General features: G+C 34.1%; 1 protein-coding gene across 33 annotated transcripts in view; it reads left to right on the forward strand.

Moving 5' to 3' along the window:
• The window catches only part of LOC126718519 (uncharacterized), a 225,007-nt gene that overhangs the window by 83,950 nt on the left and 123,631 nt on the right, over positions 1-17,426 (forward strand). Inside the window, exon 9 of one of the 33 annotated variants that reach the window (XR_007652967.1) lies at positions 16,335-16,709. The exons of the other annotated variants lie outside the window; for them this stretch is intronic. The gene's annotated coding sequence lies outside the window, so the exon portion shown is untranslated. Of the gene's footprint in view, positions 1-16,334; positions 16,710-17,426 lie in introns of those variants that run through there. 33 annotated transcript variants of the gene reach the window in all.

Consider the following 17,426-nt stretch of genomic DNA (forward strand, 5'->3'; position numbering starts at 1 on the left):
TTATACCTAGGGCAAATTAGAAAACCCTAAACATTTTAAAACAAAACTAGGGCTGAGTTGGAATTCTACAGAAAACGCATCTGACCTGATTTTCAATTGATCGAGCCTAAGCTTCGATCGATCGATCCAGGTCGAGAAACTTAAATGATTCTTGCATCAACTTATTCCAACTTTACATAGATGAAACAACTTTGAGCAAGTCTAAACACGACTAAACATCTTGTTTTGATCATGGTTTGCCAACAATACACATTAGAGTTCTAAATACATAAAATCCTAAGTCTTTAGAACCTAACAAACTCCCCTTTTGGCAATCCGTGACAAAACACAACTAAAAGCTCAAAGTTTACAAAGAAAAGCCCTTTACAAAAATAATGCTCATAAAAACAAATCCAATCCTAACTACTATTCATCAGTTGCAAGTGTAGACAGCAGCTTAATTGTATCAACCTGTATATTTCCTGAAACACTCAAACAAAATGCATAAGCACATGTGTGGAAAATACAAGTAAACAAAATAAATTCTTGATTTCAACCAACACACAATAAAGACATATATCAATGAATAACTCATAAATATAAATCAATAAGCAGTCGAAACAAGAAACATATAAAGCAATAAAAGTATCTCCCCCTAACATGAATAGCCCAACAAAAATATTGCAAGAGCTAAAAGGTAAAATACAATGTGAAGCACCTAGATACAATCTAAACTCCACAAGCTCCAACCAACCAAAAATGCTCTCCCTCTAAAAAACAAAAACCCTACAAGCTCAAATATGTACTCCCCCTTTTTGTGACGGAATGCCAAAGGGCAATCAAAATCCATCATCAAAAGGAGGTGGCGGTGAAGATCATCGAAACTGTGCCAACTCTGCGCGCAAAGCACGGATCTCATCAAGCATGTCCACCAAAATTTGTCCATGAGCCGCCTGAACGGTCAAGACATGATCCAACATACGTCGAATGTCTGAATCATCCGAAGTAGTCGATGGAGGAACATCAGTATCAAGAGCAGCAGCACCAGACGCCTCGGCCGTATCAGCACCTGAAGAAGAGGGAGGAGGGGGAACAACACCAGATAACACACCTGTAGGACACGTAGGACCAACTCTCAAGTGAGCAGCCCTCTTCCTAAGGAAGGTGGCACCTATGGGAGCAATGACATGAACGGGCTCACCGGAAGGGAAATCAGCTAGACCAAAATACAACAAAATCCTATGAATGAAAATAGGATGAATAAGAGCATGCTCTACAACAGAAATCCTATGAACTTCGTTCAAAGAACGAAGAAACAGATGAGGAAAGCTGATAGATGCACCAGAAACAAAGGCGTACAAAAACACACATCGCTCAAGAGGGATAGTGTGGAGATGAGAAATAGGCCACAAAGAATGACACGCTATCCTAAAGAAAAGATAGGCAGTCTCAGTAGGCTCAACAGACGTGATTCGAGGATCAGAACCCCACTAGATAGAAGACCCAGTGATGTATGACATAACGTCATCTAAGGGTGGAGACTCCACATAGGGATAGACAGGCTCCCTAACGACTGGAACCCCAAGAGCATCAGCCACTACCCGAGGAGTAATGGTGAACTCAACACCTCGTATCCAACTCCGAACAGGGGTGTTGAAATCATAGACGTGGCAAGAGAGATTCGAGAAGAACTCTCTAATCAAGGCGGTTGGGGGTGGATGATCTATCTCTAACAAGGACAACCAACCTCTAGTCTCAAGGTTTCCCCTAATGGCCGGATCAACCTCATCTAAAACCACAGAACGCTTAGCCTAAATCTTACGCTTACAGTTCAGCTTCTCATAGACCTCTCTACTTTTGTCATTCACTCTTAGAGGGAGACTCAGAGGAAGTGGAGGGGGTCCTATGGGCTCTAGTCTTCCTAGGCATGGTGCTAGGATAAGGACAAAGACACAAAGTGAAAGAAAAGAGAAACAAAAAACAAGGGCAGATTGCAAGTTAGCACAAAAAAAAAAAAAAAAAAATATATATATATATATATATAGAACAAAAATCTATATGATGCATGAACAGTTTAAATGTCTGGATGCATGCTCTAATGCAGTGAAATTAAGTTCAAATTAAGTTCAAGTTCACAAAATTGGCTTGAGCATAGAGTTTCTAACAAAAAAACCCCAAAAATTTGAAAGACCACTTGTTCAATTTGTAGAAAATTGACCAATTGATCATCACACAAGATAGATTACAAAAAATAATGATCAATTACATCAATTCAACAAGCCAATTTCATCAATTGAAAAAAATTTGAGCAAAATCCCCAATTCGGGTTCAATACAAGCCCTATAATTTTTGATTTTTCACAAAACCCCAAATTGATCAAATTAACCAACATAGATCATGAACATTTAATAATAGCAACAAAACCTATTGATCAAATTCACAAGATAAGGCTTGATTAATCAAAAATCTCAATTTATGCATTGTCCGAAAATTTACCCAAAAACCATGAAATAATGCATGAAATCATGAGAAACAGTGCAAAAGGAAGGGTAATATGGACATACCGGCTTATGGAGAGAGAAACCTAGCAAGAAATTTGGAAGAAAACGACAAAAAAATCGTTGTGGAGCCTTGTCGAGTCGGAGAGAGAAAAAGTTTTGAAAAAGTGGTTTGAACAAATCAAATATGATTTTTTTTTAAAACCTGATTCACGAGTTTCGATTGATCGAAAATCAATCAGAGGCTTCTTAAAAAATTCTAAAACAATTTCAAAACAATTTCGATTGATCTAAAAACAGATTGGATTAATCGAAACAGACAGAGGCTTCCTTAAACAATTTTAAAACAATTTCGATTGATTGAAAAACCAATTGGATCAATCGAAACAGACAGAGGCTCACAAAATTTTGAGGAAAAACACAGTTTTTGAAACAAATTTTAGAAACAACTCAAAGCATTGAAATTGATGAACAAAATGCATGAATGTGATGATATGATTTTCAAAAACAAAGATTTAAGCCCAATTTTCCCAAAGTTAAAATTTCTTACATTCTCCATAAATTTTCAAGCATCAAATCAGTTTTGCATAAAATTCAAAGTATTTGCAAACTTGGTTGGTCAGACCAAAGACACACACAGTAACACGTACAATGTTTAGCAAAGAGTAACTTGTGTAGTGTGTGCAACTAGCAAAAGCTTGAGATACATGTGAGGTGATATGTGAATAGCAATTAAACACAAGGTCTACAAAATTCATCACATAGAATTTGAAAGAGACTATTACCAAAAGAGTTACATCATATAACTCCCACATCTCCTAGATCATAAACTTGCAATCATGTAAGTTTATTGATTTTGCCTCATATTGTACACACAAATTTTAATTATTCAGAAACTTATTTAAAGTAGCTGGGATAATATAAACACCAATTTTATTTGATTGATTTAATATCAAGTCCAATAATGTACACACCAATTTTAGCATTTAAATCGAGGTTACACCTTATGTTCTTTTTGTGCATGTGCTACACTTTCTCGAGCTCAAAATCTTATGATATGCACTAAGGTGTTCATGATTGGCTAGTGAAAAGTGGTGAGATGGTTATTTATGCCTTTCTCTAAAGGTTTAAGTTCGACAGTCAAAGACATGTGACTTCAGGATCATGACAAAGTGATCAAAACTATAAACATCTTTCCCACACAACATGCACTACAAAACTTCAACTAGTAAAGTGCAATAAGTAAGCTCATCAAAGCTAAACAAGGTACAAAAGACATGTTATGTGAAAATAATTGACCAACCTTGTTTTCAAAAACCAAGACAATAGTGCAAAACATAATTTGGTTCCTTTTTCTGCTTTTTTATTTTTTATTTTATTTTATTTAAAAAAAAAAACAAAAACAACCTAGAATGAAATACATGAATGTTATGCAATGCAAATCCTAGAAACAGAGAAAACAAAAACCAAACAACAATGGTCACAAAGAATAGCAATGAAGTATAAGGACCATGTCAGAAGGACTCAATTAGATTGAGCTTTTTGCATCCAAAACTTTTTAGTTGCACTACGAGCATTTGAGTTTTTATTCACATGGGAATGATTACCAACTCCAGGATTGGAATAAAAGTTTAAAGCCTTTACCAATTCATCAATGAGTACCATAGGATCTTGTGCTTGAGGCACAGGTACTTCTGGTTTGTTTGCTCTCTTAGCAGCTTGTAGCTTGTAACAGTTTGGACGAATGTATCTAGACTTTCCACAAAAATGACAAACCCATGCAGGCTTATTATGTGACTTGTCCTTTGAAAGGGTAGGCTTCTTAAGTTTAGACTCTTTCAGATCAACCCTAATCTTCCTAGGAGGTGTAACTTCTAAGGGTTTGACAACCTCACTCACAGGGGGTTCAGAAGAAGATGAAGGAACAAAGATAGTGGAATTTGGAGCAGACACATTGATGCTTTCTACAAAACCTAACCCAGTTTTGTTAGAAGGAGACTTTTGGACACTCAACATATGATCAAGTTTGGAACTAGCAGACCTATTAGATTGTTCTCTAGCAACAGAAAGCTCATGTTCCAAATTCTTAACTTTATCAATTAAAAGCATGTTCTCAGTCTTCACATTATTCAAAAGTTAAGTAGCATCAAACAGTTTAACAAGCAAATTTTTCTTGTCAAACTCAAGAGATGCAATTTTCTTCAAGCCTAATTCAACATTCATAGCATCCTTTGTAGCAACTTTACAAAGTTTATTGTAGGCTTCTTGAAGATCTGCGTCCTCAGAGAGTTCCCCATCAGAAGGGTTCTCTTCAGCAGATACACTTTCGTTGACTACAACTGTAGTAGTGAAAGCAATGAAGTTTCCATCCTCGTCACAACCAGACTCATCATCAGAAACTTCTCCATCACTAAGGGTTACAGCCATAGCCTTACCCTTAGATTTCAAGTAGGTAGGACATTCAAATTTCATGTGACCATACCCTTGACAGCCAAAACACTGGGGACCCATAGAATTATTTGAAGATTGAACTAATTTTTCTCTAGGTTTATCAGTGTTGTTAACCTTAGTGGGATCATTTTTCCTGAAGTTTCTAGGTTCAGCAGTGTTCTTATCTCTTGCCCTTCTGTTGTTGTTTCTAAGGAAATTCCTAAAGTTCTTGGCAAGGTAAGTAATCTCTGTAGTAGAGAGCTTATCATCAAATCCACCAATATTAACATTATCAACTGACTTAAGAGCCATTGATTTGGATTTGCTAGTCTTAGGTAGGTCCAACTCATAGGATTGAAGAGATCCTACAAGTTCATCAACAGGGATGGAGTCCACATCCTTGCTCTCAGTGATGGCAGTCACCTTGGGTCTAAAATCTTCAATCAAAGATCTAAGAATCTTCCTAACAATTTTAGGTTGATCATAGATTTCACCCAAGTTATATGCAGAATTAACAATATCATTAATTCTAGCATAGAATTCATCAAAAGATTCATCATCAGATATCCTAATGCTTTCAAATTTAGAAGTTAGCTGCTGCAATTTGTTGATTTTGACAGCCTTTGTGCCTTCATGCACAGTTTGGAGGATATTCAAAGCAGTATGAGCAACCTCAACATTAGAGATTCTCTTAAATTCCTCCATAGAAACAGCGTTAAAGATAGCATTCATAGCTTTGCTATTGAATGTGGTTGCTTCTTTTTGAGAAGTTTGCCACTCACTAGCAGGAGTAGTGGGCTTCTCCCATCCGAATTCGACAGAGTTTCAGACTCTCTCATCAACTGATTTCAAGAATGCTTTCATCCTTACTTTCCAATAAGCATAGTTATTCCCATCAAAGTGAGGAGGAATAATAAGAGAATGTCCGTGTTCCATGACAACAGGGGTCAAGGATCAGCTCAGTGATCAAAAGATCAACAACAAGAGAGTAACTTGCTCTGATACTATTTGATAGTTTTTAGACCCCTTAAAAATATAATTGGATTAATCTAGGTAATTAACCAAGTTGTTACTTAGTCCAAATTAACAAATCTAGGTTATCACAATCAAAACAATCATATTATGCAAAGCAGCGGAAAGATAAATAAGACAATGATATGATCACCCAGAAAACCAAACCGGTAAAAACCTGGGGAGGATTTAACCTAGCTATCCTCAAGGTAAACCTAAATCTGTTATGAAAGAATCGAAGTTGTTCAACAGGACTTAGACCACTAACATCCTATTGCTACCCACTAGTAGAAACTTACTGACACGACCATGTGCAAGCTCCGAAACCACGGACTCCTTCTTTCTTGGATTCTCCAGCAAGTACAAGCACACCCGCTTGTGTTTCTTTAAGTTCTTATGGCAGCAACTGAATGATCATCAAGCTCTTGAAGAAATCTTCTTGATAATCCTAAGCTTCTGTAAAGGAAAGCTCCTCATAGATCTCACAAGAGATTTACACAAACAGCAATATGAGCAACACTAAAACTTGGCTAGGGTTTACCTTTTATACCTAGGGAAAATTAGAAAACTCTAAACATTTTAAAACAAAACTAGGGCTGAGTTGGAATTCTGTAGAAAACGCATCTGACTTGATTTTCGATTGATCGAGCCTAAGCTTCGATCGATCGAACCAGGCGGAGAAGCTTAAATGATTCCTGCATCAACTTATTCGAACTTTACATAAATGAACCAACTTTGAGCAAGTCTAAACATGACTAAACATCTTGTTTTGATCATGATTTGCCAACAATACACATTAAAGTTCTAAATACATAAAATCCTAAGTCTTTAGAACCTAACAATGATTAATATGGTTTCCATAGTTAGAGTTTGATTAGTTTTAAATTTAAATTTAGTACTATGATTGTATTTAATTGTTGATTGTTGATTTAATTTTTTAAGTGAATTTAACAGTTTATGTTACTACACTGTAAAGTTTTTAATGTTCTTCACACGATAATCTCTATTTTATTTTTTACTTCTCCTTACAACCTCTTTGTTTTCCAATCAACGATTACTAATTGACGTTTGGTTTTTTTTTTTTTTTAATCTACTCTTTATTACTTTGTTTTGGTTTTTTTCTATACCATCTCTCTCTCTCTCTCTCTCTCTCGCCCTCTCTCTCTCTCTCTCTCTCCATTGGCAACCTATCATTTTCCAAAATTTGATGATGATTCTATGACATTAAATATGCATTGTTATTATTATTATTATTTTAATTTAGTGTTTCTAACTTGATTTGTTTTGTATTTCATTCTTCCTTTGATGCATTGGGTGTGAGAATGAGTGTTTCCCTAGCATTACTCCACTTAATGTGGACAATTTTATTTATTTTAATTTAGGCAAAATATTATACTTAAAATTTTTTAAAATAAAAAAGGAGTGAAAATATAATCTTAAGAGGGGAGTCTAAGGAACAGCACCTAAAGTACTATACCTAAGTTTTGTCCTAATAATAATAACTTAAAACACAAAACTAAATCGTATCAATGCAAATTAGAGTTCTTAAAAACATAAAAATTTATCAACTTAAAGCGGAGATGTAATAAAAAATAAAAATCCACCAAAACATTGAGAGAGAGAGAGAGAGACCTTTTTGTGAGAGAAACCTATGTAAAGAATGGAAAAGAGTGACAAATTTATAGTAAGAGGGAAGGGATAAGAAGAGACAAATAAAGGAAGATGAAGGGAAAAATGAATAGCAATATTAAAGTAGAGGATAGTGGGGAGATGAAAAGGTAAGGGAAGAAGAAAGATTGGAGAAAGTGTAAATATTTAAAAAATAAGTAAATGTAAAAAAAATTATAGGAAAATTGGAAATAAAAAAGAAATATATATAGATGTTAAAACTGACAAAGATGAATATGTATAGTCAATAATCTATTTATATATATATATATATATTTTGTAAAAAAATAGGAATAAATAATAAATAATAATTATGTGGTGAATGATGTGGCGATGAGGTGGCGCAACAGGAGCTCAACAGCAATAAATGTCATGCTTCAGCTTTTAGTAATATATAAATATAGATATATAGATTAATAGAGATATGTTATATCCACAACATTTTCACAGCACCTTTGCAACAAATCATAAGTGATAGGTTGTAATTAGTTGTAATAGATAGGCAAAAAAATAATTTAAGTTGTAGATTTAAATTAGAACCAATAACTACTTACCATCTATGATTTGTTGTGAAAATGTTGTGGACGCAGCCCTCTTTTTTTTTTTAGTAATATGGTATGCTATCCATAATTAGGAAAGCCAGGTTCCTCTCAATCATCAAATTATTAATAAAAAAAAATAGTTTTAAAATGCTAAAATAGAAAATGGTTTTTTTTTTCAACTCCAGAAAATAAACTATTATGGAAAGTGGGAAGTATTTGATAGATATTACATCTCACTTTTGACTGACTAATAAGATACAAAATTTCCATTCCATTTGACCACAAAGAAAGTTCAAAGAATTATTTTAGGTTTCACACGGAAACTTGCATAATATTGCAAGGAAAATGGAAAAGGCATTAGTATGGTTCTTGGAAAGTTCAAAGAGTTACTAGTCATACCAAAATCAATGTAAAAGGCATCAATATGTCACTTAAAAGTTCAAAGAGTTGCTTGTCACACCCAAAGCAAGCCACCTTTAAAGGATCACCTTGCTTGCATTCACCCTCTTCCTAATTTGTCATTCACTTTCTTGAATTATATTAACAATCCCTTCACAGTTTTCTTTCTCCTCCTTTCAGATCTTTACAATTGTTTGTTCATAAATCTTGATGGCTCTTGTCACTAGCGAAGGAGCCTCATCTTCTTCTTTCACCCACCAACCCAAGAAGTTTGATGTCTTCTTGAGCTTTAGAGGTGAGGATACCCATCTTGGTTTTACAGGCCATTTGTATAATGCTTTGTGTCAGCGGGGTAGTAGCACCTTTATTGATGATAACCTTCAAAGGGGGGAAGAAATTTCTGCAAGTCTTCTCAAAATCATTGAAAGCTCAAGGATTTCAATAATTGTATTCTCTAAAAACTATGCATCCTCCACAAGATGCTTGGATGAACTTGCTAAAATTGTTGAGTGTAAGAAGAATGACCAATTAGTGCGACCGGTTTTCTACAACGTGAATCCATCAGAAGTTTGCAACCAAAAAAGAAAGTTTGGATAAACATGAAAAAAAATTAAAGGATAACAAGAAATTGCAGGGCTGGAGGAAAGCTTTATATGAAGTTGCAAATATATTTGGTTGGCATTACAAGCATGAGTGTGTTCCTATATTTAGTGACTACTTTTATGCTCTTACAAGTTCTAATGGTTTTCTCATAAAAGAAAAGTTTTAATGGTTTTGTAATGACTAGTAGATTTTATTGTTAAACAACTTCTACTATTTATTGATTGTCCTTTTCCTTTTTTTAAGTTTTTCCAAATTATGAATTTTTTTGGTCATACCTTCTACTAAGGCAGTTAGCTATAGGTCAATAGAAAAAAAAAAAAAAAAAAAACATTATATTAGATTATCTTACCAAATAATAAGGAGTTTATCTAATATGTGGTTTAAATTTTTTTTAGAAGAAATTCTAAATAATTTTGTTCAAGTATTAAAAGTGGGATTTCAATAAGTTTATGCCCTGCAATTTTTTGCCAAAAACCTAAAGCTAATTTCCTAGAAAAACAATAATTAGAAAAAATCCTAATAAAGTTATAGTTCTTAGATCTATAAATTACATTAGGCTTTAAAAAAAAAAATTGCTGTGGTAAATTGTAATGCTCAAATTGAACATCTTGAATTTAGTTTAGGTTCATATTTCAATTTTATAATTTAACTATTTACGTCCTGTATGCTTTGTGAATGACAGTTGTGCTGAATTTGAATTTATCCAAGAAATTGTTGAAGAGATCTCAAATTTTAAATTAAATCAGATGCCATTATTTGTTGCTCCATACCCTATTGGAATAAATTCTCGCGTAGAGGCCATAATATTGCAATTAGAAATTGGGTCAGATGATGTTCGTATATTAGGTATGTATGGCCCCAGTGGAGTGGGTAAAACAACCATTGCAAAAGCTGTTTATAACAAAATATGAGATCATTTTGAAGGAAGCAACTTTTTGGAAAATGTTAGAGACAAGTCAGGGACATTTGATGGCATTATCCACCTACAAGAGATACTTCTTCATGAGACCCTAGGGATGAGTGGACAACTGAAGGTGTGTAGTGAATTGAAAGGAACCATTGTGATAGAGAACATACTTTGTAATAAAAGAATTCTTCTAATTCTTGATGATGTGGATAAATTATACCAAATAGAAAGATTGATTGGAGGATATGATTGGCTTGCTTCTGGAAGTCGAATAATTATAACAACAAGAAATAAACATTTCTTACAAACTTTAAGAATACGTCATTCGACTTATGAGGTTAAGGAATTAGATGATCATGAAGCTCTTGAACTATTTAGTATGCATGCCTTTCATAAAAACAAACCCGAAGAAGATTATTCAAAACTTACAGATTAGGTTATATGTTATGCTAAGGGCCTCCCATTAGCTCTACAATAATTGGTGCCAATTTGCATGGAAGAAGTGAAATGGAATGGAAAAGTGCATTAGATAAGTACAAAATGATTCCTGACAAAGATATTCAAAAAGTACTCCAAGTAAGTTATCAAGGATTGGATGAAACGAAGCAAGATATTTTTCTTGATCTTGCATGTTTCTTCAAGGGTCTTTACAAGGATTATGTTGTTAATATATTAAATTCTTGCAATCTATACCCAGTTATTGGTATTAAAAATTTTATAGATAAGTGTCTCATAACTATTGATCAATTTAACAAATTATGTATGCATGACTTGCTACAACAAATGAGTAGAGAGATTGTTCGACATGAATCACCACAAATACCTGGATTACGTAGTAGAATATGGCATTATAAAGATGTTTTTGAAGTACTAATGGAAAATAAGGTATACCTTCGTTTCATTCAACTTTTTACTTTTTTTCATAGGGAAAATTTAATGACTTTGTTTTTTGGTTTTTTCCTCTATATAGTTTTTTTTCTTTATTTATGAAAGAAAATTCAAGTTTTCAACATGGTTAAGATTTAATAGTTATTATATTTTTAGTGAATTCTTTTGTATGATGTGATTCACTAAATGTTTTTTCCAATTAGGGATCTGATAACATTTGAGGCATAACGATAATCTTGCCTAAACAAACAAAGTTGCAACTAGAAGCAACTGTTTTGAAAAGATGAGAAATCTCAAGTTCCTTTTGGTTAGTAATATTGATATCTGTAGAGATCTTGAATATCTTCTCAATGGATTAAGGGTGCTTGATTGGTCTAGATTTCCTTCATCCTCCTTACCATCCAATTTTCATCCTCACAACCTTGTTGTACTTAACATGCCACAAAGTCCCGTTATAATGGACAAGATTTTCAAGGTATAATTATTTTGATATATTTATGAATTATTATATAACTTCATTAAACTATAATTTAACATTTGTTGAAGTTAAATTTTAATTTTTTTTCCCTACAGATTATACAGTGTAAAAGCTTGACATATATGAATTTCAGTTCTTGTCAGTACATTAAAAAATTACCGAACATTTTGAGTGCTGCCCCAACATAAAGGAATTAAATCTCCGTGGATGTAAAAAATTAGTAGAGGTTTATGACTCTGTTGGATGTCTTGATAAGCTTGAAAGCTTAGACCTCGGGAGTTGCTTTGAACTTTGAGTTCTTCCAAGCTGCATGTCAATGAAGTCTTTTAAATTGTTATACCTTTTTTAGTGCAAAAGAATTAAGAGGTTGCTTGATATTCCACATGAAATGAAAAATTTAAAGTTTCTAAGTCTGGCTCACACTTCCATTAGAGAGCTTCCTCCATCATTTAGGAATCTCACTGGGCTTGAGCGATTAGATTTTGGTTCCTATTTCAATTTGTGCCATCTTCCCAAAAACATCGATCAATTGCAACATCTTCGCATACTTGTGCTTTATGATTATGACCATTTGCAATAACATTTGTCAAATTATGATTTTTTGAGGTTGAATTTTCTTAAAAAGTTGACTTCTTGTTTCACCCCTTCAAAGAAATGTTTATTATCGGGAGTGAGCCTCCAAGAAAGTATTGTCAAATTAAATAGATTGCAAGTTCTTCTAATTATGGATTCCAAATTCCTTCAGAATATTCTAGAGCTTCCAGAAAGTATCAGAGAAGTAAATGCATCAAATTGCATCTCATTGAATTCAGAATCAAGAAGAAAATTATTCCTTCATGTACCTGTCTCTCTCTTAAAGTAATAATAGAAAAAAAATTTGATTACCTTTGCAAATACATTATTGGATTTGCTAAATTTCAATTTCTCTAATTTCCAAATTGCATGCAGTTTAGAAGAAAGTTAGAGCTTCCACAAAATACAAAATATGAAGACAACATATTAATGGATTCGCATTCACATCGCAAATTATCGCATTAGATTGATTACTCTTCCAAGATTGATTACCCTTCCAAGACTGATTTCTCTCTCTCCCTCTACAAACCCTCATGCACTCTACATGTGTTTCTGATGGATTCTATACAGGATTATGGAGAGTCATATAATATTATAGTAACAAGAAAGAAGATTCCGAAGTGGTTCAACCATCAAAGTATTGAAAATTCCATATCATTTTGGATTGGTCCTGAATTTCCAACAATTGCGCTTTGTTTCGCTTTTCATCTAGTTCCGTTGAAGGATAGTTATGGTAATAATGATAAGTACGATTCTGTTAGTGATTATATCACTTGGTATTGTCATGTCAACATTTTGACCAATGGTCATACGCAACCCTTCAGGTTGCGGAGGGACTTTCATCGTATTAAATGTGATCATCTGTGGTTTTGTTGTGTTTCTTATGGCCAATTACAGTGGTATTTCAGAAAAATGATGCAAGGTGATCAGAATCTTGTTGAGGTTTCATGTAAAATCTCTTGGTGGAGAAGTAGAAATGGAAAATTCGCTCCTGTGATTGCAAGATGGGGGTACAGGCAGAATGCATTTGTCATCCTCCAAATTCTATTATCATCAATGACAACTCCAAAATGTTGATGACAACTCTGACTACTCTGAAAATGTTGATGACAGCTCTGATGACAATTGACACAGAGCTTGCACCTTTACTATCTCCTTTCTCCACTTCTAGTGGGACCATCTTCAGTGCATTCAAGCAATGATGGCTGTGATTTGGTTTTGTCATCAATTGCCCATATGACTTAGATGTAACACAACGTCAACCTCCTTTAGTCCCTCATGAGTCATGACACTGGGTACCTCTCTTTGCCATTTGATTCAGGGCTTCTAATAGATGTGACAAATGGGTCTAACTTGGGTTTGGGATTTGACTCAACTATTGGAGTTGGGTTGATTTGGCTTCCTCTGCAATGGCCTATCCATCTGCAAACTATAATTTTGACTTCAACCCATATCCACAGGAGGAGAAAATGAGAACCTCTAGATCAAATTTTGAGGAAACATGGCAAGGTATTGTTATTACATTGAAACTGTTTTTCTTTTCATTATTTTTGTTGAATGCCAGAGTATGTCTCCCTCTTTAACTGTATTGTTTGATTTGCATCTTTGTCACTTCTCATTCTCTTTTGCTAAATTAATGGCTCATTAATAAAGGGGTACTAAGCCAATTTGAAAGGATATAGTTATGCATGGGTCAATTTTTTACTAGTTGGACATTTTTAATACATTTTCAGCTTAAGATGTTGCCTTAGAAGTTACAACTCATGGCTAGCCTTACTTTTTATTCAGACTTAGACTAACAATTTTGTTTTTAATCTGTTTTGTTTTTTAGTTTTTTGCTTCTTGGATTTGTTTTTAGTACATTTTCTGCTTAAGATCTTGGTTAGCCCTTTCTTTTTATTGAAACTTCAAGACTCCGAACTAAGGATTTTTTTTTTTTTTTTTTTTTTTTTAAGATATACTGTTTTGGTTTCCTTTGTTTTGATGTCTATTCTTCTTCTTACTCTAACCTGCTGCCCAATTTTTTTTTCTTTATAGGCATTTATATGATCCTCTCACTCTTGATTTTTAATGCCAAAGTCTCTATATTTCTTTACAGGCTGAGGACTTGAACTAAGTGTTTTATTTATTTATTTATTTATTTTAAAGGTTTAAGGCTTAGTTGAGGAGAGTTTTATTAGGCTGAGGACTTGAACTAAGGATTTATTTTCTTTTCTCCGCTTAGTGCTTACTCCATTGGTTTTCATACATAGGTGTATGAAGTTGGTTAAATAATCAGTCTATAAATGCTTGTACATTGTCATTTGATGTTATCCTCAATGCAATCCATTAATTAAAGCCACTATGAATATGTCTAACATCTCCCCCAAATTCTTTCCTAGAGTCCCCAAACAAAATAAGCAATAGAAAAAGTTCTGCAATTTGGAACTAGAACTTTAAATTATTATAGTCTCTTATGATCTCTAGCACTCAAATGAATTGAATGTCAACAAAGGAAACACTAGTTTCTTTGTTTAATCTTGAAGGATTTTAGTCTTCTCTAACAATCCCCTTCCCCTCCCCCCCCCCCCCCCCCCCACCCCCCAAAAAAAAGTCTAAAATACCGAATGAAACAAGCAACAGAAAAGGTGATGAAAGAAAATGCTAGCAATTTGGAACTAGAACTATGGACATCATTATGACTTCTATTTTCACTTGGAGATATTATGGAATTTTATTTTCAGGTTTGGGTGGTTTTATTTTTACAGGAATAAATTGTAAGTAGATTTGTTTAACTGATATGGCCCTAATTTTCTCTTAAATTGCATATGCAGATCTCAAAAGTATGGGAGCTTCTTGTCTTTAAAACTAACTATCACAATTTCAGAATGTTGCAGATTGTATGCATAAGCCACACTTTTTATATGCTTGCAACTAATTCATGCCTTTTGATCATATCTCGTTGTTTTCCTCCCTCCAAACACCCATTTCCCTTTCTAGTTTATAGTACTCTTTGGCCAACCCCTTTGTTCTTGACTATATAATAGAAAAAGAGCCCCCAAAAGGAGATGTCAACCTATTGCATGATAGATGCCAACTAGGATTGAATAAATTTCTGTTTGAAAATTGGTAGCTTGAAGCTTGATAATGACTAGTCAAGTCGTAAATAGGGTCCTCAAAATCACTTATAAACCCAAGATCCATTTAGTAAACACCCGTGTGGGACTCAATGAGATAGGAAATGGGTTATGGAAGAAAATTTAGGAAGCCTACTTTGGAGGCAGTGAAAGGACTTGCACATAAGTCATTTTCAAGCTTAATGAGGGAAGAGGGAGATTTGTATTTGTATTTGGGGTTAATGAAACATGAATTGTGTTAGGAAGTCTAAAATTTACTGCAGCACATCAACTCATTTACATATGCTTATAGGTCTTATTAGCTTGTTGAAAATTATTATAATGAACATAATTATGGAATAGTCTTTTAAGCATATGACTTAGATTTCTGATGTGCACTCTGCACAAGTATTGCTCTTTTCTTTTTGATAATTTGCACAAGTCTTAAACTGATACTTACAAAATTTAAGCAACATTGGGAACTTCAGAAATTAGATAATTTGTGCAATCCACCAACCTAAGAGTAATGGATCCACAAAATTTGGTGATAAGTAAGAAATAGTATAGCATCATAAAATGGTCTAAAACTTTTTTTTTTTTTTTTCTGGATATAATAGTATGGATTAGAATCATTTAACATTTGCTTTAAATTTGGTGGGGATTATATGTAATTGGAGGAGACTCCATCCAGTGTACAAAGCTTAAATGCCTCCAATGTATAGTTATTTGTAATTATTAATGAATTTCTTTATATATATATAAATTGAGAAGAAGCTTTGTAAAATTTCAAACATACACAAATTACTTCACTACTGTGTGAAACTAACTTTTCTTACCTTTGAAAGTTTGGGAGGGAAAAATATTCTTTCATATGTTAGCCTTTTTCTTGATTTATTTATTTATTTTTTTAAATATCTTTTTTTTTTTTGAAAATAAGAACACAATGGTAGCCAGTAAAATGGGTCTATTGAGAAGAACGGCAAATTGGAACTTGTGATACATGAATGTTGATTTGGATTTGGATTTTGGATGCTCTCTTTTGTTTTTATTTTATGTTTACGGATAGGAGATGTGACATTTGTCATATTTCTGTGTGTTTAATAGATTTGGTCAAAGGGCAAGATAGACTTCAGCTTATGTCTCGACTGTCCACTGTGACATTCTTAGTTCTTGTGAACAGACCCCCAACTGGCATCTTTAGCATTATAGGGGTTTGAGTAAAGTGGATTGTAGGAGCAACAAGATTTCTTTTTTGGTTTCCAGGTGGGAAAGGGAATTGAGATTTCACACTTCTTTATAGATGACCATATATCATCTTCTTGTGGAGATGTACAACTGAGCTAAGCTATCTTAGTTGTCTGCTACTTTTCTTTGAGACTCACGAATTAAAAATGAAATGGGTTCTGTGGGAGAGTATTGGCAGTTGTTTTAGGCTATAAGGTAGGTTCTCTTTTCATGCCAATATAAGTTTGTGGTTGCTGCTAGAAACCATGTTTTTGGCTGATTGGAATACTAATGTTATAATCCAAGGATTGAATCGTAGGGCCATGAAATTTACTATGTTTGTAGTCTTGATTAAGATGATATTATTAGTCATATTTACTTTCCCATTATCATTATCTTCAAACCAAATATGTAAGCAAGTACCATAAATTAATATATATATATATATATATATATATTGTAAGGTTGAATTTATTCAACCATCTAATTGGCTTTATTCCGTGCCAAGTTTGCTTGTAATTCAGCATTTAGTAACCCTGTATTTAGGTGGGTTTGTTGTAAGGGTAGTGAGTGAGATAGAGTGAAGAATGCTCAAGAGTGTGCAAGAAAACAGAGTGTCGCGGCTGGGACTCGCGGGTGGACTCGCGGCTGCAAGCCGCCAGAAGCTGCACACGTGCCAAGCATGCTGGAAGATGAACAGTCATGCTAGCTGGAGCACTACAGGACAAAACAGGACAACTGGCCATACGGTTAACTCGCGACTGGATCTCGCGACTTGGTCAAGCCGCGAGGTCAAGCCGTGAGCCACCCCTGTTTTGCTAAAACCTGACGTTTCACATTCCTCTCCACTCCAGTATAAATACCCCTTTAACCCACGATTGAAAGAGAGCTTCCAGAGAGAATTTTGAGAGAGAAACCCTAAAGAAAAACAAGATTGTTTCACACACAATCCCTACCTTAGAGTCTCATCATATTCCTCAACTCTCTTCCTCTCCATTGTCAAATCCTTGAGAGGCATTATACCAAACCTGGTTCTCACCATCATCATCCTTGTGAGACAGTCGTTTGGAGTTCTGGGAAGCAGTTAGGAAGGAGCCAATCTTCATTGGTTGATGCTACGGTCTAGTAGCG

The sequence above is a fragment of the Quercus robur genome, chromosome 3 (genome assembly GCF_932294415.1).
Source record: "Quercus robur chromosome 3, dhQueRobu3.1, whole genome shotgun sequence".
NCBI classification, from domain to species: domain Eukaryota; kingdom Viridiplantae; phylum Streptophyta; class Magnoliopsida; order Fagales; family Fagaceae; genus Quercus; species Quercus robur.